We start from the raw sequence: 25,391 nt of genomic DNA on the forward strand, positions 1-25,391 counted from the left end.
ATTTTCTAGATTTCCTCATACATGAAATCTAGAAAATGCTACAGATGAGCCTATTTGCAGTGCAGGAATAGAGATGTAGATATAGAAAATGGACACGTGGACATTGTGGGGGTATGAGTTGGGAGACCGGGATTGACATCTATACACTATCATGTAAAACAGATAGCCAGTGGGAACCTGCTGTATAGCACAAGGAGCTCAGCTCAGTGCTCTGTGGGGACCTAGAGGGGTGGGATGGGGAAGTCGGGTGGGAAGGAAGTCCAGGAGGAAAGGGATTTATGTATACATATAGCTGATTCCCTGGTGGCTCAGATAGTTAAGAATCTGTCTGGAGTGTAGGAGATAAAGGTTCAATCCCCAGGTCAGGAAGATCCCCTGGAAAAAGGAATGACAACTCACTCTAGTATTCTTGCCTGGAGAATTTGTGATTTGCTTTGACAGATAAAATGTAATGGCAGGGACATGTATGAGTTTAGAGCCTGGCCATTAAGATGACTGGTAGCAGCTGCTTTTGCTCCCTTGGAACCCGAGTGCCAAAATACTCAAGGAGTGGACAGAGGAGCCTGGCGGGTTACGGTCCATGGGGTTGCAGAGAGTTGGACACGACTGAGCAACTATCACATAGCTGATTCACTTCATTGTACAGCAGAAACTAATGCAATATTGTAAACCAACTATACATCAATTAAAAAAAAAATATCGTGTGACCCTTCTCTTTAATGACTCCTGCCATGAAGTAATCCTTGTCCTTTTCATCCAGGTTGAATTTTAGCGTGACGTCCTCCCAAACAGAACATAAAGGGCATGACCTCTTCCTGAAATCCACTGACATAAAGGATCTTTTGTACGTTAAGATTACTATACAATGGATAAAACAGAAAGTTCAACCTCCTGGGTACTCTCTAAAAACAGCAGCGCCTCCAGTAATGGACCGCAGCCTGCCCCGAGAAAGCTATTCCCTGAAAACCACCTTATATTATAAAGCCCAACTGCAAGCGCCTACAGTGACACTTTCTCATAACAAAACTAAAAGCAGATATAATCAAGTATCTGCCCAAGGGAGTCTACAAGAACTTTCCTTTCGAATAGTCAGATATTCTATCTCAGTGAGAAAATACTCAGCATGCAGACATGCTTTATCTTTTCTTTTTTATAACTATTATTTCTGCAGTTGTTAAGCTGTAACTGAGGAGTTACATATGCCTAATTTCAAGTAACTACTGGCAGAAAACATTGGCAGGATTTAAAGACACCACAAGAATTGGCTTTCCTTAGCATTCTATTCCAAAACCTTTGCTCATGTCACTTTATGCCCACAGCCAAACTCAATCATCTAAGCTGGATCAAGTCAGTAGGGATCCATTAGAAATGTCCCTGGGCATTCACATATATACCCATAGCTTCAGTGATGACTCCCAAAGCTAAAAATTCAAACTTAGACCTTTCTTTTGAATGCCAGCCCCCATAGCCATTTGTGTTCTGTACCTGGCCACTTGCATTTTCCACAGTTGCTTCAAAATTCACACTATCAGTTTTCTTTCTCCTCCTAGTCTTACTCTAGTTCTTCCTGTCTTATTAGTGGAATCATCACTTGCCCTGAAACTTGAGATCCTTAACTCCCTCTCCCTTCTACTCCACAGTCAGCCACACCAATTACTATCAGTTGAACCAAAAATGCATCCTTTGAACTCATCCATTCCCTCTCACTGAAACACCATTTCTTGTCTCCATTCTTATATCTCTATCCCCACTGGTCTCCTTGCCTGTAGCCTTGCCTCCTCCCCAATCCATTCCCTGCCCAGAAGCCAGGGTAATCATTCTAAAACAGGGAAGTAATCCTGAGTGACGGCATACTAGAGTGGTTAAGTCTGTGGACTTCAGAATGTGGGTTGAATCGTGGTTCCATCACTTATGAGCTGTGTCATCTTGGGAATGTTACTTATCCTGTTTTTGCCTCACTGTCCTCAGAAGTTAAATGGGAATAAAAACAGTTTTTACTTCACTTGATAGTTATAAAGATGAAATAAATTAACACATAAACTCTTAGAACAATGCCCAGAACACAAAAAGTGCAACAGAAATATTCACTTAAATAAATGGATGCCACTTACCTGCTTAAAGCCCTTATCTAGAGGGAAGTACTTACCACTGAGGGAGAGAGACCCTCCACAATCTGCCACCTTTTTCCCTGTCTGGCCTCAGCTGACTCTGTTTACCCCACAGAGAAGCGGAGCTCCAGGCATAGCAAACTAGTGGCAGATCCTAAACCTGCCCTGTTCTTATATTCCTCCAACACTCTTCTCTCTGAATACCTTCTTCCCCACGGGAGGTAGAAGGAAACTCTTACTAATCCTTCAAGCTTCAAATGATGCTTTCAAGTGTCCTTTTCCTTTGAAAGTCCTTCCAGACTCACTTAAATAAAATTACTCCCTTACATTTTGGTTTCATCCTAGAATCCAGTAGCTATTTCTATTATTATGTCTACCACATTGCCTTGCAATTATATTTTTGTATCACATGCATCATAAGTCCTTATATTTTTAACAGATAGCATAATATCTAGTATAGGACTTAGAATACAACAAATATTTACATTTTTCTCTATGTGTTTCCTTCCTCTCCCAATAGGCTTAGTAGTAATCATAATAATAGTAATATCTTACTGCTGTGATATTCATAAAACACTTTAAAATACATTATGTCATTTTATTTTGATACGCAGAATAAAATAAAATAAAATAAAAAACAAAAAATAAACCCCACTCTACTGCTGAGAAAACTGAGGTCCCAGGCGTAATGTGAAATAATCATGGGCTTGTGATTTCAAATCTTATGTTTTTGGTTTTGGCTATTTTGCTGTTGTTTTGTTTTTTCCACAATCCCAGAACCTCCCTTTGAGATAATCATGCTGTACTGTATGTACTAGTTATACTCTGGGAAATTAATGGTATGGTCCCCTCTACATCCTTCCAAAAATACCTCTGCTTTAACATCTGTAAGATTCATATGTTTCTATCAAAAAAAAAAAAAAAAAAGACAACTAAACTATCTCTGAAAGAGATGGGAATACCAGACCACCTGACCTGCCTCTTGAGAAACCTGTATGCAGGTCAGGAAGCAACAGTTAGAACTGGACATGGAACAACAGACTGGTTCCAAATAGGAAAAGGAGTACATCAAGGCTGTATATTGTCACTCTACTTATTTAACTTCTATGCAGAGTACATTATGAGAAACGCTGGGCTGGAAGAAGCACAAGCTGGAATCAAGATTGTGGGGAGAAATATCAATAAACTCAGATATGCAGATGACACAATCCTTATGGCAGAAAGTGAAGAAGAACTAAAGAGCCTCTTGATGAAAATGAAAGAGAAGTGTGAAAAAATTGGCTTAAGCTTAACATTCAGAAAACTAAGATCATGGCATCTGGTTCCATCACTTCATGGCAAATAGATGGGGAAACAGTGACAGATTTCATTTTTGGGGGGCTCCAAAATCACTGGAGATGGTGACTGCAGCCATGAAATTAAAAGACACTTGCTCCTTGGAAGAAAAGTTATGACCAACCTAGACAGCATATTAAAAAGCAGAGACATTACTTTGTCAACAAAGGTCCGTCTAGTCGAGGCTATGGTTTTTCCAGTAGTTATGTATGGATGTGAGAGTTGGACTATAAAGAAAGCTGAGTGCCGAAGAATTGATGCTTTTGAACTGTGGTGTTGGAGAATACTCTTGAGAGTCCCTTGGACTGCAAGGAGATCCAACCAGTCCATCCTAAAAGAGATCCGTTCTGGGTGATCATTGCAAGGACTGATGCTGAAGCTGAAACTCCAATACTTTGGCCACCTGATGCAAAGAGCTGGCTCATTGGAAAGACCCTGATGCTGGGAAAGATTGAGGGCAGGAGGAGAAGACAGAGGATGAGATGGTTTGATGGCATCACCGACTCAATGGACATGGGTTTGGGTAGACTCCGGGAGTTGGTAATGGACAGGGAGGCCTGGCGTGCTGCGGTTCATGGGGTTGCAAAGAGTTGGACATGACTGAGAGACTGAACTGAACTGAAACTATCTCATCTGAATCAACAATAATAGTATTGTTCCTGGTCAAATGCATTTGTTCTCACAAATATGTCTTCAAAGCTCCCAGACAGGTGTCATTTTAAAGTACTTTGTGTTCCCATGGGGATGACCCCATGGGGTCTGTGGGTTCTAGTCCAGCGTACCAAGTCCTTGGTTCCAGGTAAGGAAGCCTGATCTATGAAATCATGCCATATTTGACAGACCCAGGCAGGAATGTTCACAAAAACAAAGCATCTAGACATGGAGATTTTTTCATCAGATCTAAACAAGGAAGATCATTCTTGAAAAAAATAGTTTTTGGAGACACCTGAAGATTAGGCTCAGAGCCAGTGTCTCTGGTAAATAATAGTCTGGTGTTTATGTTTTCACTGGGGATTGTTTCCCCCGACGCCACAAATTAAATGAGGCAGCCAGGCTCTCAGAGCTTGTAATTTTACCAGGCAAGCTGTATGTTTAAAATCCAAACAAAAGAGCTAGTCTGCCTTTACAGGGAGTTTAAGAAAAGCCAGAATTTAGAATGCAAAAACACTCTGCCCTGCTTGGCTAAGGGACTTTATTTATTTGTTTTTTTGGGGGTGGGGGAGGACATTATATCAAAGCTCTCAAATGAGTTTTTTCTCCTCACCTCAGAAGTCCTTCCAATTTCAGGTGTGTGGCAAATGCTAATAGCCACCAAGAAAACAAGCTTTTCCCTTGGGAAGGAGAGGCTGCCAAACATAAACCCTCTGGGATTTGAAATCTTGACAGGCCCCAAACAAAATGTCTTATTTTTGTCTCCTCTTTATAGATTTGGTTTAACTTGTGTAAGGTAAAAAGACATAATTACTATTTTTGGTAGTTTTCTACCCTACAAGAAGCTGTCTGAAATAAAAATCAAATGTAAATGCTAAAGTTCATTACTACCTAATCAAATCACTGGGTGACATTTATCCCCTCATTGAAGAAGAAGAATAAGAATGCAAATAAATTCCATTTATTCTGGGACATTTCCCATGAAACTAAGTGCTACTTTCTCTTTATAAAAACCAATGACTGAAATAATACTCTGGTTCAATATTTGGCCTGAACAGCTGTGAAAGCCAAATTTTCTACTGAAAGCTCAATTCTTATATCACCTTGGAATTCTTAGTTATAAGGAGGCTCCCAAATACATATAGCCATGTACCCTTAACATAGTTTATAAATAGCATTCCATCTTCAAGAGGAAACATTAATTTGCTTTAGAATCAAAGAGTCTATTAACTTGTGTCTAAAGAAGTCACATTTTGATTGTTATCATATTCAGATGATTCAATATTCTAAAGTCTATGACTTAGTCAAATTAAACATAGGCTTTCTTTAAAAGTAGGAAAGAAGAGCTTTTGCTTTTTAATATGCTGTATGTATGGCAATCATCTTCTAAATTTGCAGTGAAAATTAAATAATTGTTTAGGTTAAGCTAAGCACAAGATCACAGACCAGTGTTACTGCACAAATTAATCCAACTAAACATTGTCCTAACCACAAGCTAAAATTATAGTACAGTCTGTCATCATTTTCTTCATTTATGAAGGTAAAATATAAATAGGAGAGGTAAATAATAGCATCCTACATTTTTGAAACACATCTATCTTCTAAATTGAGCCTCACAACAATTCCATGAAACAGAAAAGAAGAGATCATTAGTTCCGTTTAATAAATGACAAGCTGAGCCTCCAAACAATAACATGGCTTCGGCAAGTTCCCTCAGTTAGTAAATGACAGAGCCAGAAAAAGTGTAGTCTATTGTCACTGAATTATGCCATGCTACCTCTGTTGAATATACTTTACTGTCGTTCCCTATAATAATCTACTTAGTGCCAAAACTGCTATTGGTTACCAGTCTGTTGTAAATTAACTCTAGCACAACAGTTCTTACAGATCTGGTCAGCATGCAGGGAGGGTACTTCAGAAGCAGCTCTTGAGGACTTATAAACCAAGGGAAGATTCTCAAGGTGATAGTTACAAGGACAAACCACGCTGTTCCTCCATATGCCTTCGGCTTTCTGTGGGCTCATCTCTTTCACAAAATTCTACTCTCTGCAGTTCCACATTTTGATAGTTTCCACCAGAAAACAAATTAAACAACATGAGCTCTGTTATGACAGCTAACACTGAAGGAAAATGCAAAGCATGGGATTGCACAGTTACTTTTTGAGTGTCAGTTGAAGGTCACAGGGGCAGGGTCCTGCAAGTCATCAAGGTTACCCAGTTGTCACAAGCTTTTCATTATGGTTTCCACCATAAACATTACACACATCAAACATGCAATGATGGAGAAGGCAATGGTACCCACTCCGGTACTCTTGCCTGGAAAATCCCATGGATGGAGGACCCTAGTGGGCTGCAGTCCATGGGGTCGCTAAGAGTCGGACACGACTGAGCGACTTCACTTTCACTTTTCACTTTCATGCATTGGAGAAGGAAGTGGCAACCCACTCCAGTGTTCTTGCCTGGAGAATCCCAGGGACGGGGGAGCCTGTTGGGCTGCTGTCTATGGGGTCACACAGAGTCGGACACGACTGAAGCGACTTAGCAGCAGCAGCAGCAAACACGCAATGAAGATAATCCTGGGATAATCTGAAAATTGTTCTGTTTTAGCACATTCAGTGACAGACACATGGAGCCTTACTAAATCATTCTTCATCCATTCAGTAAATAATTATTGAGAATCTATTTTGTGCCAGGCTCTAGATTAGATTCTGAGAATACATCAGTTTTGCATAGGAGACAGACACATAAACAACTTGCTGCTAAGTCACTTCAGTCGTGTCCGACTCTGTGCGACCCCAGAGACGGCAGCCCACCAGGCCCCACTGTCCCTGGGATTCTCCAGGCAAGAACACTGGAGTGGGTTGCCACTTCCTTCTCCAATGCATGAAAGTGAAAAGTGAAAGTGAAAGTGAAGTTGTGTCTGACTCTTTGCGACCCCATGGACTGCAGCCCACCAGGCTCCTCCATCCATGGGATTTTCTAAGCTAGAGTACTGGAGTGGGGTGCCCATTGCCTTCTCCGATAAACAACTTGGTGGGTAGTAATTAAGTGCTTTTGGTGTGATTGTTTCCACTTGGATGAGTTGGAAAGCATCACAGAAATGATGTCATTTGATTTGGTTGTTATAGGTTAATAGTAGTTCAGTAAAGATGGAGTAGAAAGAGCAGTGTTTGGTGGCACCAGTGGTAAGGATCCCACCTGCCAATGCAGGAGATGTAAGAGAGGCAGGTTCAATCCCTGAGTTGGGAAGATCCTCTGGAGGAGGGCATGGTAACCCACTCCAGTATTCTTGCCTGGAGAATCCCCATGGACAGAGGAGCCTGGAGGGCTACAGCCCATGGGGTCGCAAAGAGTTGGACATAACTGAAGTGATTCACAAATGTATAAATACAAATGAATAATCAACTCCCATAGGAAGTCCCAACAAGTCTAAAGTTGAAATATTTTAATAAAAAGAGAAAATCTCCAGAACAATGTATAGAATGGCCTAGTGTATCACAGCTACATAGATGTACCTCATGCATTTCACTATTGATAATGGCTTCTAGTAAGTAACAAGCACTTTAATTATTACATCTGTGCATAAATTTTCAAAATATTAAGGGTAGAAAAGTTCTAGCTATATCCCAGTCCAATATCATCTTTTTGATAAAGCATAGAATGGTTAAGTGTCTTATTTAAAATCATACAGTTAATCATTGAAATTGAAAGACTAAAACTTAAATTCCCTGATGTCCAATTTAGTTTTTTTCCCTTGCAACATTGCATGCTCTATTATTGTAAGCTGATAGTTTCTGATTAGAGATATCTTTTGTAAGACATAAGAGTGGTAGCTTGAGGTCAGAGGGTCTTATTAATAAAACTCATGAATGCTATTTATTTTATGCTTAGTATGAAAAGGAATAAGTCTCTGAAGAAGATAACATGGACAGGCAAAGAAATTCCAAAGAAGGACAGGAATTGAGATAAATATGAAAGACCAGAATCAGGAGACCTTGTTTTTACTGGAAAGTGGTCTTAAACAAGTGGCTTGCCCCCATTCTCTTCCATCCCATCACCTGTCAACATGAGCCAGTAATACCTCGATGGGAACTTTTTTCAAATTTTCAAGTCTTACTTTTTGTGTGAACAAGTGTGGCATTTTAAAAAATATTTGTAAAGATTAAACATCTTCTGGGAAAATTTTTCATATGTGCCCTCAATTATTACTCAAGCCAGCCTCACACATTTGGTACTAGTTACCTCTATATGGGGCTTCCTCAGTGGCTCAGAGGTAAAGAATCTGCCTGCAAAGTAGGAGACACATTAGATGCTGGTTTGATCCCTGGGCTAAGAAGAGCCCCTGGAAGAGGGCATGGCAACCCACTCTGGCATTCTTGCCTGGAGAATCCCATGGACAGAGGAGCCTGGCAGGCTACAGTCCATAGGGTCACAAAGAGTTGGACATGACTGCAATGACTGAGCGCTCAGGCACACACCCCCATATAGAAATGGGGAGACTGTGTTATAGAGTTTATATGACTGCCCAAAGCCACTAATCTAATACAATACATTACAGAGCTTGAATTTGAACACGGTTCATTGCTTTTTCTGTTAAAAACACCTTTAAATAACCATTAAAGGTGATTATTTAAATCACAGATATATTCTGGTTCTAAAACTGTACTTTTAACACAATAAGAAATATGGAAATGTTGTAGAAAGTTTTAAATGCCATGGAAATATGAGATTATAACTATAACATTCTCGTTAATCATATATATCCATCTATATGGACCCAAAGCACTATAAATCCACCCATTGACTACATGTCAGAGTGAGAGAGCAAGCATTTTGAGTCCTTTATAGCCCAGAGAATCTTAAGTCATAAATAGCTGTAATTTGCCCTGGCATTTAGAAAGTTGATATCCCACTGAAGAACTTATTAGATTGGAGAGCTCTGAGATAACAGACATTTAAGTAAGTTGACTTCCTTTCATAGGAAATAGATAGCCTCTGCAGAGATTTGGCCAACTTTAATGCTAACCAGAATATTTATATTTGCTTTGCTTGGCTCAGAGTCATCTTGAAAATGAAATGTCTTTTACTGACATAAAATTATGGATATAAATTTCCTCTCTTAAAGAGAGTTAGATAAATAATATGGTAACTCATTTTACTTTTTGACTATAAATGGAGTACTATTTCTAATATGCATAAAGAGACCACCAACCAACTTTGAAAGCTTTTACCAATAACAGAACCAATTTTTACAGTAGCAATAAGAAGTTGCAGAATAAAAGTTTATAAAAGCATCAACTCCATTCTCCCATTCACATTCAGAGTAAATATTCTAAAACAATGCGCCTCTTGTCCCAGAAAACAGAAGATGTCTCATTATCTGTGCTCCAGTGACCCATTCATGACTTTCTGACCCCAGGGAGTCTTTCCCCTCCTGCCATAGGGCCAGTTCAAATGTTCTGCTCCCTATTAGAAGACGCTTCAGCCCCTTAATATACTTTGTAGTCATCCTTCACAACTAAACTAAATAATACTTCCTTAGAAAAATTTCCCAACTCAGGGATTGAACCCTGGTCTCCCTCATTGCAGGTAGATTCTTTACCACTGAGCTATTAGGGAAGCCCCAGATTCCTTATTCAGGGCATAACACATTTAACTCCTGTACAATGTTATGAGTTACTAGTCACTTATGCAATTTGATTAGCAATGATTCCCTCACTAGACTCAAATTCTAAAAGTGCCGGGAGCAGGAGCTCCACCCGTGGCAAAGGTCATGAGGAAGGAGGCTCGGCATACGCAAAGGCGGGATCGAGCCTCAGGAGTCCCCCTGGAAATTCTCGAGCATCTACCCCCAAAAAAGAGTTAACTTACAACTCTAGTTAATAATTCCTGGGTGTAACAGTGTTTCAACCTACAAACTCCTTTGGAAGTCCTCTAGCCTGCCTGAATAGGTTTTTCTGGCCACATGTGATTGCTCAGAGCCTCCCAACTGTGAGAGGCATGAGATGTTCTAAACTGCCTAAATACAGATTCCTTTGAGCAGTTAAAAGATTGATTAGAAATTGTATTGGTGAAGGGTTTTTCACTTGTTGGGCCAATGTTTGCTGCTAAGTCTCCATATCCCTTACCTGCTGTGTCCCTGGCAGTGTATTGATTAATATAATTGGTGTAAGTAGTAGCTTTAATGTTTGTAACCTTGGACCCTTGAGTTAATTCTTTTTCTTGTTATAGCCCACCACACCTTTGCCCTATAGGAATGCAACTTTATCTAATGCTTTTGGAGGGTGGCGTCTGACTAATCACCTTTAGAGAAAAATAAGTTTTCTGAAGAAAGGGTCTTAAAATGTTAACAGGCCTCTGGGCCAGAAGATGATGCAAATCACCTAAACTTTTGCATATGATAAGTTTGCAGGAAGAAAGCCTGGCTTACTGCATGACTCTACCCCTTCCCCCATTATCCTCTATGCATAACTTAAGGTATTAAAAACTACTTTGGAAAATAAAGTGTGGGCCTTGTTCACCGAAACTTGGTCTCCCCATGTCGTTCTTTCTCTCACCTTCTGATTGAATTATTCAGCCTCTTTTCTCCACTGAATTTCCTCACTGAGCTGTCCTTATTTCAGCCTCTTTTCTCCACTGAATTTCCTCACTGAGCTATCCTTATTCTATTACTCTTTATATCCTTAATTAACGTTTAGTTAAGCAGTTGTTTCCTGATCTTCCCTGACGCCATCCCCACTTCGAATTCCCTGGATCCACCAGGGCTGGACCCTGGCATAAAAGGGTGGGAACTATGTCATTTTGCTCATCACCACATCCTTGGGGCCTAGCAGAATACCTGGAACATGCAAAATACTGTTATTTTTCCTTTGGTGACCTCCTGAAAATGACTTATGCCAAGATGCTATGCCTCCCAGGACTGGTGCAGTCAGTGTCCCTGACCCCACAGCAGGCCACTGTCGACCCACGCCTCTGTTGGAGAACCCTGAACACTCATAGGAGAATGAGTGCACATCCTTCTACTTCGCCTTCTTGATTTACTCACCAAACTGATCACATAGATCAAAGCCTTGTCTAACTCAGTGAAACTATGAGCCATGCCACGTAGGGCCACCCAAGACAGAGAGGTCATGGTGTAGAGTTCTGACAAAATGTGGTCCACTGGAGAAGGGAATGGCAAACCACATCAACACTGAAAGATGAACTCTGAACTCCCCAGGTCAGTAGGTGGCCAATATGCTTGGAGAAGAGTGGAGAAATAGCTTCAGAAGGAATGAAAAGGCTGAACCAATGCAGAAACAATCCCCAGTTGTGATGTGTCTGTTGGTGAAAGTAAAGTCCCATGTAGTGCAGAACAATATTGCATAGGAACCTGGAATGTTAGGTTCATGAATCAAGGTAAACTGGAAGTGTCAAACAGGAGATGGCAAGAGTGAGTGTTGACACTTTAGGAATCAGTGAGGTAAAATGGACAGGAACATGCAAATTTAATTCAGATGACCATTATATCTACCACTTTGGGCAATAATCCCTTAGAAGAAATGGAAAAGCCCACATAGTCAACCAAGGGTCTGAAATGCAGTACTTGGAAGCAATCTCAAAAACAATAGAATGATCTTGGTTCATTTCCAAGGCAAGCCATTCAATATCACAATATGCCCCAATGAGTAATGCTGAAGAAGCTGAAGCTGAAGAGTTCTATGAAGACTTACAAGACCTTCTAGAACTAACACTAAAAAAGATGTCCTTCCCATCATAGAGGACTGGAATGCAAAAGCAGGAAGTCAAGAGATACCTGGTGTAACAGGCAAGCTTGGACTTCGAGTACAAAATGAAGCAGGGCAAAGACTAACAGAATTTTGCCAAGAGAACGCACTGATCATAGCAAACACCCTCTTCCAACAACACAAGGCCATCTACACATGGACATCACCAGATGGTCAATACCAAAATCAGACTGATTATATTATTTGCAACCAAAGATGGAGAACTATACAGTCAGCAAAAATAAGACCAGGATCTGACTGTGGCTCAGATCATGAACTCCTTGTTGCAAAATTCAGACTTAAATTGAAGAAAGTAGGGAAAACCACTAGACCATTCAGGTATGAGCTAAATAAAATCCCTTATGATTATATAGCAAAAGTGACAAATAGATTCAAGGGATGAAATCTGATAGACATAGTGCCTGAAGAACTATTGACAGAAGTTTGTAATACTGTAGAGAAGGCAGTGATCAAAGCCATGCCCAGGAAAAAGAAATGCAAAAAGGCAAATTGGCTGTCTGAGGAGGCGTTACAAATAGATGAGAAAAGAAGAGCAGTGAAAAGCAAAGGAGAAAAGCAAAGATATACCCATCTGAATGCAGAGTTCCAAAAAATAGCAAGGAGACAATAAACTCTTCCTAAGTGATCCATGCAAAGAAATACAGAAAAACAATAGAATGGGAAAGACTAGATATCTCTTTGAGAAAATTAGAGATAACAAGGGAACATTTCATGCAAAGATAGGCACAATAAAGGACAGAAACAATATGGACCTAACAGAAACAGAAGGTATTAAGTAGAGGTGGAAGAATACACAGAACTACACCAAAAAAATCTCAATGACCCAGAAAACCACGATAGTGTGATTACTCATCTAGAGCCAGACATCCTGGAGTGTGAAGTCAAGTGAGATTTAGAAAGTGTTACCTTGAAAATAGCTAGTGGAGATGATGCAATTCTAGCTGAGCTATTTCAAGTCCTGAAAGATGATGCTGTTAAAGTGCTGCACTCAATATATCAACAAATTTGGAAAACTCAGCAATGGCCACAGGATTGAAAAAGGTCAGTTTTCATTCCAATAACAAAGAAGGGCAGTGTCAAAGAACATTCAAACTACCACAAAATTGAACACATTTCACGTGCTAGCAAGGTCATGCTCAAAATCCTCCAAGCTAGGCTTCAACAGTATGTGAACTTAGAACTTCAAGATGCACAGGCTGGATTTAGAAAAGGCAGAGGAACCAGAGATCAAATTGCCAACATCTGTTGGATCATAGAAAAAGCAAGAGAATTCCAGAAAAAATTATCTACTTCTACTTCATTGACTATACTAAAGCCTTTGACTGTGTGGCTCACAACAAACTGGAAAATTCTTAACAAGATAGGAAAACCAGACCACCTTACCTGCCTCCTGTGAAACCCATATTCAGGTCAAGAAGCAAGTTAGAACCAAAAATGGAACAGCAGACTGAAAATTGGGAAAGGAGTGTGTCGAGGCTGTATATTGCCATTTTGTTTATTTAACTTATATGCAGAGTACATCATGCAAAATGTTGGGCTGGATGAATCACAAGCTGGAATCGAGATTGCCGGGAGAAATATCAATAACCTCAGGTATGCAGATTATACCACCCTATGGCAGAAAGCAAAACGTAACTAAAGAGCCTCCTGATGAAAGTGAAAAAGGAGAGTAAAAAAGCTGGCTGAAAACTCAACTTTCAAAAAACTAAGATCATGGCATCTGGTCCCATCACTTTATGGCATATAGATGGGGAACCAATGAAAACAATGAAAGACTTTATTTTCTTGGGCTCCGAAATCACAGCAGACTATGTCTGCAGCCATGAAATTAAAAGACACTTGCTCCTTGGAAGAAAAGCTATGACCAACCTAAATAGCATATTAAAAAAGCAGAGACATCACTCTGCAGACAAATGCCCATCTAGTCAAAGCTACGGTTTTTCCGGTAGTCATGTATGGATGTGAGAGTTGGACCATAAAGAAGGCTGAGTGCCAAAGAATTGATGACTGTGTCATCTTCATGGGATATTACAATGATTACAATGTGTTCTATCACAGGATGGTGTTAGAAATGGACATGTGCTGGCCTAGAACAGTGATGATTTTGCATTGTTTTCAATTGCCTTCTGCTTAGAAATAAACATCCAAGAGTGACAAGGATCCATCCTCTGAGAGTTTCTCTCTAATTCCAATCAGGGAGTTAATTCATTACCCAACCAAGGAAGCTCTACCCTAAGAGAACTGGTTGACTGAGGCATGTGCAGTCTCTTAGGAAAATAAGCAGGTCCTTCTATGTGCTCACCAAGTGCTAATATGTTTGTTTATAATGTGCCAGACTCATCTCTGAGCAAGACAGCCCTGCTGCTCCATTCACTCACACAACTGCACAGATGAGGCATTACTATTATACTCCACTTTTTAATGGAAGGGAGTGAAATATCACAATGGTACATAACATGCCCAAGGTCACAAAGCCATTAAGTGTCCAAGTCAAGAACAGAACCCAGAGCCTCCACATTTAATGATTAGACTGTGCTGCCATGAAAATATGAGATTTGCAAAACTCTAGGGAAAAAATGTCAAGTTCAAAAATACCTGCTTCAACTCTATAGCATAAAATTCACACAAAAGCTAGAGTTCTGATATTCCCACATGGGCTAGGAATCAAAGACTGGAGAGAAAAAGAAATCCATTGTTTACTTCTCCCTCCTGTGGAGCCAGGGTCACATATGCTGTGACTGTAGAAAATCCCTTTGTGTCCCCATCTTTCTAAAAGTACTCTATGCAGTGGTCCCCAAAGAATTCAGAAACCCATGACTTATATGACCAGACAGATTCCATGGAGCGTAGGGTGGAGGGTCTCTGATGGCAGGTACTTGCAGGAAGAAGCATCTGGCTTCATGACCCTTCTTTTATCACTAGTGTTTGTCTTGGGATACAGCCAGTTTTTCAGTCCCTGAAGGCTCAGTAGTCACCAGGCAATCGGAGTCTCCAGTAACCTCAGATAGTGTGCAATATCAGCTACAAGGGCTGGGACAGTCCCTCTGCTCAGCACTGACCGGCTATCGTAACAGGGAACAGACAGAAACAAGACTCTCTGGCCAGGGACACAGATATTAATGTCAGACTGGTGCTCCTCTAAGGGGAAGGGAGAATCATGTACACCCTCTAAAAGGTTGAAGGTTGAGGTACTATTTTTACCTCTGTCTCAACCACACAGACTGTTAACAAGCTACTAATAAGTGTGACTTGTGACAAGAGGGTGAGAAAATAAAAAGAATCTTAGTCAGGAGATAAAAAGTTGTTGACAACAGGAGGAAGGCAACTGGGCCAGAGTCCAAAAACCTGCTCATCTCCCTTGAGCTGCAGCTTCACTGGTGAGAGTAACAGGAGCAGAGCCTCAATACACCACTGATTTGAGTCCCTGCTGCGTCTGCAACTGAGTGGCTTTCACAAGCAAGCAAAATATCCCAATAAGCCAGGGTTGAAAAGGAATAATCATTCATCCTCATTAAAAAACAATTTAAAAAATCTTTGCTGCAAGCAAGTAGAATTTATTGTAATCATATTCACATTTCTCCCCCCGAGAGTCTCACTTTCCAGCTAGGTTCTTTTCTTCTGATTCTGCTGCTAGCACCACACCCAGCCCAAGGAATATTTCACTCTTCTTAAAACGTGCTAAACTAAACAATACTGAACAAAAATCCTTTCACTCTTCCTCTTTTCTCAGTTAAGACAGGTGACTGTGCTTTAAGTTAGTAAAACTTTAGAAAAGGCAAAAAGGAAATAGCAGCCAATTTTAAAAAAGAAAAGGCCAAAAACTCTCCAAATCAATGCAAGCAGCCAAAACAAATGATTAAAAAATATAATTTCACAAGCAAAGTTAATGAAAGTAGCCAAGAATTTTACATAGCCCCAAATCCTTTATTTTCTAAGCCTAAAAAGCTGGTTCCCTTTGTATATATTGCCCATCCTATTTTCCTATTTGCTAGAGAAAAACTTGAGTACATGAGGTGAGGAGCAGGGTGCGGAAAAGGGCGGGAGATGGAGAAGAGGCCCTTCCTATCCTGTGTGTGATATTTCTGTCCATGGTCTGAATTACCACTGAGTTACATTTCCTTAAATACAAAAATTTTCACCAACTTTAAGCCTGCATTCAGACAAAGGACAATTAATGACCACTTGCTATCTAAGAACTGATGCACTTACAAGTTCCATCCTGGGGACCATAAGAGAACTCAACTTCAATTTCTCTTTTCTTTCTTCATTGTATTTTCTTATTGAAGTATATGGTAGTTGAATGCCTTCTCACTTTGTTCTAACTTGAAGGCAGAGCCAGCTGGAAGGAGGGTGTTTGACACTGCTGGGCCAGCTGCTTCTCACTCAGACGTCAACTGCAGACACCTGTTAAAGAATTCCAGGAGGTACAATTGGATGAAACCACTTTTTACTCAAGAAGTAAGTTCACAAGTCACTTCTTTGCATGTTTACAACCTACATGATAACCAGTGATGATGGTGTGGAGATAAGAGAGGACAAGATTCTCTCACAAAGTTCTCATATTTATTTAAATGTTAAACGGATTCACCAGAACTAGAGTATCATATAAGTAAATAAGTAAATAAATAAGGAATTAGGACATCATTGTGATGTTCCACTTAATATCTAATCATGACTTTGTTTCTCCACTAATTTTTAACTTTATTCAAAGAACCTTTAACCTGATTTCCCTAAGTCCAATCTGTAAACCACCTGCTTCCAAGCCTGAAGGTGCCTGTTAAAAATGCAGACACCTAGACAACACCCCAGCTGCAGTGAGTCAGAATCTCCAGTCCTGGAATCCAGGAATACATCATCTCTTTGTAAACCTCCTGCTGATTCTTAAGCATGCTGATGTTTGTTAAAGTGCATGAGAATCATTTTGAGAAGACGCATAAAATGCCTACCCTGGGGGACAAGGACTCAACACTTCTGAATTAAGCTGAGCAATCTGCATTTTCAGAAGGCAACCCCAGTAACTCTGAAATAGAAGCACACTTTTCACAACATCATGTAGAGTTTCTGAACGCTTGACCACACAGGCAGCTCTACCTCCTAACTCTGACTATTGATAGGCCTCAGTTTACTTTGCAAGTCCCGGAAGTTTCCATTCTCTCTGATTCCTTCTGAGACAGGAGAGAAAGGGGCAGGCCACAACCTTTAAAACAATGACATAGCCATTGAGACTATGACAAACTGCTGCTTCTGCTGAGTCACGTCAGTCGTGTCTGACTCTGTGTGACCCCATAGACGGCAGCCCACCAGGCTCCTCCATCCCTGGGATTCTCCAGGCAAGAACACTGGAGTGGGTTGCCATTTCCTTCTCCAGTGCATGAAAGCGAAAAGCGAAAGTGAAGTCTCTCAGTCGTGTCCGACTTTTAGCGACCCCATGGACTGCAGCCCACCAGGCTCCTCCATCCATGGGATTTTCCAGGCTAGAGTACTGGAGTGGGGTGCCATTGCCTTCTCTGTTTGACAAACTAGTTAGAACCAATTAGGCCCAAGATGGAGAAGGCAATGGCACCCCACTCCAGTACTCTTGCCTGGAAAATCCCATGGATGGAGGGGCCTGGTGGGCTGCAGTCCATGGGGTCGATAGGAGTTGGACACGACTGAGCGACTTCACTTTCACTTTTCACTTTTCTGCATTAGAGAAGGAAATGGCAACCCACTCCATTGTTCTTGCCTGGAGAATCCCAGGGATGGCGGAGCCTGGTGGGCTGCCATCTATGGGGTCGCACGGAGTCAGACACGACTGAAGCAACTTAGCAGCAGCAGCAGCAGCAGGCCCAAGATAGCAGAAGACTTGACTTCCAGTAGATCTTGAGCCTCACTTTACACTCATTGTAAACATTAGCTAAATGACATACCCACAGGTGCCATGACAGTTCCAAGGCTAAACATAAAATGCCAAAAAGTGGGCGATGGCCCAATTTCTGAAAATATCCACCCTTTCCCAAAACAGTTGGATAATCTTCCCACTCACTAGCCTATGAAATTGCCCAGCACATAGAAACTAACCACCCTATTTCAGACTTCTCTCACCTTCTGAGTATAGACTGCATTCTGCCTATGGAATTTGTATCTCTCTAAAGAAACCTTCTTTCACTTTACTATGCACGTATGCACGCTCAGTCGTGTCCTCCTCTTTGAGACTCCGTGGACTGCAGCCCAGCAGGCTCCTCCATCCATGGGATTTTCCAGGCAAGAATACTGGAGTGGGTTGCCATTTCCCATTCTTTCCAACCCATGGATCGAGCCCATGTCTCTTGCATCTCTTGCATTAGCAGGGGGGTTCTTTACCAACTATGCCACCTAGGAAGCCTGCACTTTATGATGGCTGGCTCTTAAATTCTTTCTTGTGCAAAGCCAAGGACCCTCACTTGGCTCCACCCTGCAACCCTCTGGAGACCTGGGACATGACCATCCTCTCATTCTCCTGAAACACTTCCTCACTGTTACTTACCCTCCATCCTTTCTATTTCAGGTCAGCTGACTCTTTAGATTCAAGTACAGAATGTACAGAGTGTCATAACTGGATTCTCATAGTTCAAGTTGTCCTTTTCAGATGCATCATTTTGTCCCACCTTCAACTGACCTGAACTCCTAGCCATCAGGCTGTGACTTGGGTTGTACTCTTAAGGTGGGCTTCCCTAGTCTACCCTCCAACCCCAGGCATGGACAACTACTTAAGCTATTCTGGAGGTCTCTGTCCTCAGCTGCCAGCTCATCTACTGTTCCCTGAATGGTAACTAGTCCTGACCTCAGGCTACCCAGCTCTACTGCCTCTTTCTTAAATCTAATTTATAAGTTGTTTATTCTAAAGCCCTTATTTTATAGGTTTTTATTTTAAAAGTATAAGTAACACTGAAATTTGGGGGCAAAGAAAACTTGGAAAGATAATTTCAATAAAAGGAAGGAATACTGAAATTAATGCATTCTTTTTTCTTAATGTTATGGATAAGGAAATTGAGATGAAGAGCCATGGATATTGTTCTATCAATAATTTTCAGAGATATGCCTTTATTTGTATGTGTAGATTTCAAACATAGTAAAAAAAGAATTTGCATCTTGTATTTCCTCTAATATTCATCAATCCATCTCTTTATTTATTCATTCAAAAATAGTTAATGTGCTACAGTGTAAAACTATTGATTTCAGTTCGTTCAGCCACTAAGTCGTGTCCCACTCTGAGACCCTATGGACTGCAGCACGCCAGGCTTTCCTGTCCATCACCAACTCCCATAGCTTGTTCAAACTCATGTTCATTGAGTCAGTGATGCCATCCAACCATCTCATCCTCTGTTGTCCCTTTCTCCTCCTGCCTTCAATCTTTCCCTGCATCAGAATCTTTTCCAATAAGTCAGCTCTTTGCATCAGGTGGCCAAAGTATTGGAGCTTCAGCATCAGTCCTTCCAATGAATATTCAGCACTGATTTCCTTTCGGATGGACTGGTTAGATCTCCTTACAGTCCAAGGACTCTCAAGAGTCTTCTCCAACATCACAGTTCAAAAGCATCAATACTTCAGAGTTCAGCTTTCTTTATGGTCCAACTTTCAGATGCATACATGACTACTGGAGAAACCTTAACTTTGACTAGATGGACCTTTGTGAAAAGGAAAGCCTCAGGTTTTCAATATGCTGTCTAGGTTGGTTATAGTTTTTCTTCCAAGGAGCAAGTATCTTTTCATTTCACAGCTGCAGTCACCATCTGAAGTGATTTTGGAGCCAAAGAAAATAAAGTCTGTCAGTGTTTCCATTGTTTCCCCATCTATTTGCCATGAAGTGATGGAACCAGATGCCATGATCTCAGTTTTCTGAATGTTGAGTTTTAAGCCAGCTTTTTCACTGTTCTCTTTCACTTTCATCAAGAGGTTCTTTAGTTCCTCTTTGCTTTCTGCTATAAGGGTGGTATCATCTGTGTATCTGAGGTTATTGATATTTCTTCTGGCAATCTTGATTCCAGCTTGTGCTTCATCCAGCCCAGCATTTTGCATGATATACTCTGCATCTAAGTTAAATAAGCAGGGTGACAATATATAGCCTTGATATACTCATTTCCCAATTTGGAACCAGTCTGTTATTTCATGTCCATTTCTAAATGTTGCTTCTTGACCCGCATACAGGTTTCTCAGGAAGCAGGTGAGGTGGTCTGGTATTCCTATCTCTTGGAGAATTTTCCACAGTTTGTTGTGACCCACAAAGTCAGAGGTTTTCGTGTAGACAATGAAGCAGATGTTTTTCTGGAATTCCCTTGCTTTTTCTATGATGCAACAGTTGTTAGCAATTCGATCTCTGGTTCCTCTGCCTTTTCTAAAACCAGCTTGAACATGTGGAAGTTCTTGGTTCATGTACTGTTGAAGCCTACCTTGGAGAATTTTAAGCATTACTTTGCTCGAGTGTGAGATGAATGCAATTGTATGGTAGTTTGAACATTTGTATTATTTTAAAATTTTTGCTGATGTAATAAGAAAGTTATGATTCAACCTTGTTGTTCAATTTGTATTACTTTGCTTGCTAGTGAAATTTAACATGGTTTTCAAATATTGTTTTTAATTATATTCCTCATTTCTGAAATATTCACTTAAATCTGTTTTCCATTTGTCGTTCAAGTTCTTTATGGCTTTTTATTTATATGAACACCTTAAGAAATATTAAAAACTTTGTTGCTCATAGTTTCTACAATATTTTCCCAGTGTTTAGTCTGTATTCTTCTTTGATTGTTTGAAAATTTTATATATCTAAGTGAAAACTTTAAAAAATTATGGTTAGTAGTCTCATTTGTAAATGTTTTCAATTATTATGTGCTTTTCATTACTTGATATAAAAATGTATTTCTTCTCCATTTGTTTAATAAATATGCTGCTCTATTTTCCTCTAATTTTCCCTGAATCTACTAGATTTTGGGATAAGGCTCACATATGCCTCAGAATTTCTCTTTAGGCCTCTATAATCCCTGAGACCTGTCTCCTTTATAGTATGGTTATTGTACTCTTCTTTTAAAACCCAGTAAGCTAAAGAAATAAAGGGGTTTTCTCTTTGTATTATAGGTTATTATTCATGGGTTGAAATCTTTGCTTTAGCATGTGCTCCTTGGGGTAGAAACTGTTTTATACTAATCATTCAGTCTACCCAACCACTCTGTGTATCCTAATCCCAGCACAGAGACTGATGCCAAGTATCAATATATTTACAGAATGAATTCAAAGTCAGGATCCATTGTCTTCATCAAATATGTTCAATATATTAAAATCCTAGCTATAATAAACTATAGCACTCTATTGGAAAGACACTGTGCCTCCAAGTTCAGAATTATATGTAAACTTAAATGGTGCTTTGCTAAAGATATCATGAAAAGTTCACATAGAGAAGTGTGGTTACTTTGTTAGAAGCAGTTAGATGGTTAGCTAATTCTATCTAAAAGCTAGACATTACAACATAGATCTGGATGAATTGATTTTCCCCAGGAGAAAGTCAGGTGTTAAAAATGTAAATATAGAAAATTATTGTCTCTTCAATGTGTTTGATAAAGCAATATCCCCACAGATTTTTTAGTTTGTAAAATATTTTGCCTAATTAGGTAGAACATTTCTGTGAAAACTGCCTCAGGAGCTCAGACTGGTGCGCTGGCCTGAACTGGGCCCCAGGGCTCAGGCTCAGAACTGAACAAGCCTCTGTGGAATGGGCCTGGCTTCACTGGGGCTCAGTCCCTGGGGGCTAGAGGAGGGGGCGGGGGCCCTCTCCCTTCTGCTGGCAGACAGAAAGCTAGTCATTGTAGCAGCATCTAATATCCAAGGCCTCTACATATCTGCCCCAGGTTTCTAATCAGTAACTGAATCAGAACTAAAAATTGTGTCCGCCAAAACTTTTAGCAAAGGGCCTCTAAACCTTTCTCAATTGAATACACTGACTGACTGACCATAGTTACTATTTTGTAATCTTTTTCTCTTTTCTTTCAATATTTCACCTAGAAGGAAATCAAGGATTTCTGTGAATTTTCCAGACATACCACTTTTCAGTGGTAAAGAATCCACCTGTCAATGCAGGAGATGTGGGTTCAACACTTGGGTCGGGAAGCTCCCTCAGAGAAGGAGATGGCTACCCACTCCAGTATTCTTGCCTGGGAAACACAAGGACAGAGGAGCCTGGTGAGCCATAGTCCACTGGGTGGCAGAGACATGACTTAGCAATTAAGCAACAACAACCCCTAGGGTATAACACAGAGTCAGAGGATTGAGAAACAGTTTCCCTCCTCTGTCACAGTCTCATTTTCACATTACCTCCTTGAATCGTCTTCCCACCACAAAATGAGGAGTTAGACTCTATCCGCACTAAAATCATGTCCTGGTGCTGCAGGGTTTCCACTAAATTTGGATTCATAGTTCAGGGCTAGATCTATAATTTAATATGTGTTGACAGAGACTAAAATTTCCAAGATAAAGTGGTTTTAAAAAATAAGAACAGTGCAGAAAATGTTCTTAAATAGAATTTTAAAAAGATATAGACATAAATATGCTTATATTCATTAGGTATTTCTATAAGAATGCAAACAGTACTAGTTATGGCAGTTTCCTCTGAGGAGTGAGATTTGGCCACTCAGCAAGCAAAAGGAGAAACCTACTTTACAATGAATTCTCCTTGAGTGTTCGAATTTTCACACACCTTATGAGTTTTCAATAAAACATTTATGTATGGATACAAACATTTTCCCATGGATTAAACCTATTATTAGTCCCGTTTGGTTAATGATAAAATTGTCTAATAGTTTCCTATTTTGCTACTGTATTTTTACTGTTCTAAAATCAACATGTGTGATTTGCGTTGTAATGCTTTAAAAAAGTATTAAGTATTTTAAAATAGGAATTTTTGAAAACATGTATAAAATCAAATGTTTTATTCTACATTTTTAACACAGTGGATATGCCCCACTGGGTCATACACTGCTAACCTGACCACTTTTTGTTGTGACCCCTATTTTCAAGTTTCTACTATTAAGTGCGTATTTGAACTTCTGTGTGTACCATTAAATGGAAGCTTTCCAATACTGCCTAAGTCTCTTTTAAATGCAGGTCTCTGCAAGCTTGGCAGGGTACAAAGAAGGCAGACAAGGGCACTAGGAAAAAAAAAACTCCAGCAACAAGGATACAAGAGTATCCTTGAAACAAGGCTCGTCAACAATGAGTGCACACCTGACACCAAACACAGAGTACGTTGCAAGGACCTGTTCCCGTATTCACCCCATGATAAGAAATGCCATCAGGCAACAGAACAGTCAACCCCATAAAGGAAAAACATCCTCCCACTTCTGCTTCAAATATTTCAGTGTAGTTGAAACAAATCCTAAAACTTCAAGATACCTATATTTTTAAAAATATTACCAGACTTCCCTGGTGGTCCAGTTGATAGGAATCCAACTGCCAGTGCAGAGGACAGGGGTTCGACCCCTGGTCAGGCAACATTTCACATATCACAGAGCAACTAAGCCCACAACTTCAGAGTCCACGCTCTAGAGCCCACGAGCCACAACTCCTGAGCCGTGTGCTGTGGCTACTGAAGTCCTTGTGCTTAGAGCTCATGCTCCACAACAAGAGAAACTACTGCAATGAGAAGCCTGAGCGCTGCAATGAAGAGCAGTCCCAGCTTGCTGCAACCAGAGAAAGCCCACATACAGCAACGATGACCCAACAGGCCCCAAAATAAATAAATAAATAATGAAAAACGTTATCTATGAAAATTAGAAATTTCTTAGTTCTGATAAAACAGAACAAAATCAGAAACAAACTGAATGATAAGGGTGATATAATCTCTAATGGCTCCATTTATCATTTTGCTTTTATTTTACCCATTTATTCAACAAGTATTATTGAGCATCATCTATATGAGCATCATGCTTAGGACTAGAGATTCAGGGGTAAAGAAGATAGATATAATCTCTGCCCTTTGGTAAAGGAGAAAGACCTGACTGCTTATTCGGATAATAATAAATGATGAGTATTTACACAATTCTAACCATGAGCAAAGTTGTGTGCCAAACAGTTTCCCCTGCATCACCTCAGTTAATGATTACAGTTACTTTTGCCAGAGCTATTATTATCCTCATGTAACAGATGAAAAAACTGGTCCAGATAAAGAGATTAAGTAACTTGATCAAGATCCCCAACAAGTTCTGAGGCAAATTTGAAGTAGAACTAATCCTACATAGCTGTCTCCCCCATTTTAGGTGTTATCTATTTGTCTGTTCAATGTTGATCTTTTATTACAAATATTTATTACAAAAATTAAATATGTTATTTCCTTTGAAAGCATTGTGTGTGTGTGTATAAATAGGCAAAAATCAATAAATAGGCAAGATCAATAAACAGGCAAAATCATGTACTGTTCACATCAGTAAATAGATACTGCCCAATCTCAGGAGTTCTTTTATTGCAAAAACAGAAATACACCTTAAGTTAAAAATAATGACATTAATGGAGTATATTGATTAGTTCATATACTTGATAAGAAGTTCAGAAACAGGCTTTGAATAAAGGAGAAGACAGATCAGCTCTGAGGTTCTTGGTTGAAAAAGAGAAGAACAGACAAAAATCCAGTCTCATAAGAAGCAGTGATGACCATTTAAGTCCTTGAATCAGTTGACTCAAGATTCAATGTCCTGGAGTAAAAGTTTAATTGTCCTGCTTAATCCCCCAACCAAAGGTCTCCTTATTAGGTCTTTAAGATTTAAAAATTGGTATTCTCTGGCTTTCATTAGTCAAATAAACCAATCAATCAGCCAGCCAACCAATCAAGAATTCTTAGGTATGTAGATATTCATGTGAGCAAACTACTGAGATTCATTTTTAACCTTTTTATGTCCCAGCACAATACTGTCTCTATTTTGTATTATCTTTCTTTTTTTATGTGCTTTCAAGAACTATACTAAGCACTCCCTATCTCAGGTGGAAACTTCATTATCTCCCTTTTCTTTCATAACCATGACCACCAAGACAGCTCTCAGTGAGGTCGTTGGTCACTAAATACCGGCTCATTCGCAGTCAGTTAGGCTGCACATATGATTTTATGTGTGACCCAGCCCTGACACAGCTCCCCCACTTCCAGGTTTCTAATATCAGATCATGCCTACAGCCTGTTTTCCTTTGCCTGCCCTCAGGCTATGGAACATTGCTAGAGAAAGTCCCTGGGCAATAGTGTGGACTGAGTAGTAGACAAGATTGGAGATTGATAAGGATTGCCACACAATTGATTTGGCTGAGAATGATAGGATTGATATGCAGATGACACCACCCTTATGGCAGAAAGTGAAGAGGAACTAAAAAGCCTCTTGATGAAGGTGAAAGAGGAGAGTGAAAAAGTTGGCTTAAAACTCAACATTCAGAAAATGAAGATCATGGCATCTGGTCCCATCACTTCATGGCAAATAGATGGGGAAACAGGGGAAACAGTGGCTGATTTTATTTTTCTGGGCTCCAA

At 40.1% G+C, this 25,391-nt stretch overlaps 1 protein-coding gene across 1 annotated transcript in view; it reads right to left on the bottom strand.

Annotated features, from left to right (window-relative positions):
- Nucleotides 1-25,391, bottom strand: part of UNC13C (unc-13 homolog C) — an 860,874-nt gene that overhangs the window by 761,529 nt on the left and 73,954 nt on the right. Inside the window, exon 2 of the mRNA XM_055537914.1 lies at nucleotides 16,091-16,285. The gene's annotated coding sequence lies outside the window, so the exon portion shown is untranslated. The remainder of the gene's footprint in view (nucleotides 1-16,090; nucleotides 16,286-25,391) is intronic.

Source organism: Bubalus kerabau, chromosome 10 (genome assembly GCF_029407905.1).
Source record: "Bubalus kerabau isolate K-KA32 ecotype Philippines breed swamp buffalo chromosome 10, PCC_UOA_SB_1v2, whole genome shotgun sequence".
Lineage (NCBI taxonomy): Eukaryota > Metazoa > Chordata > Mammalia > Artiodactyla > Bovidae > Bubalus > Bubalus kerabau.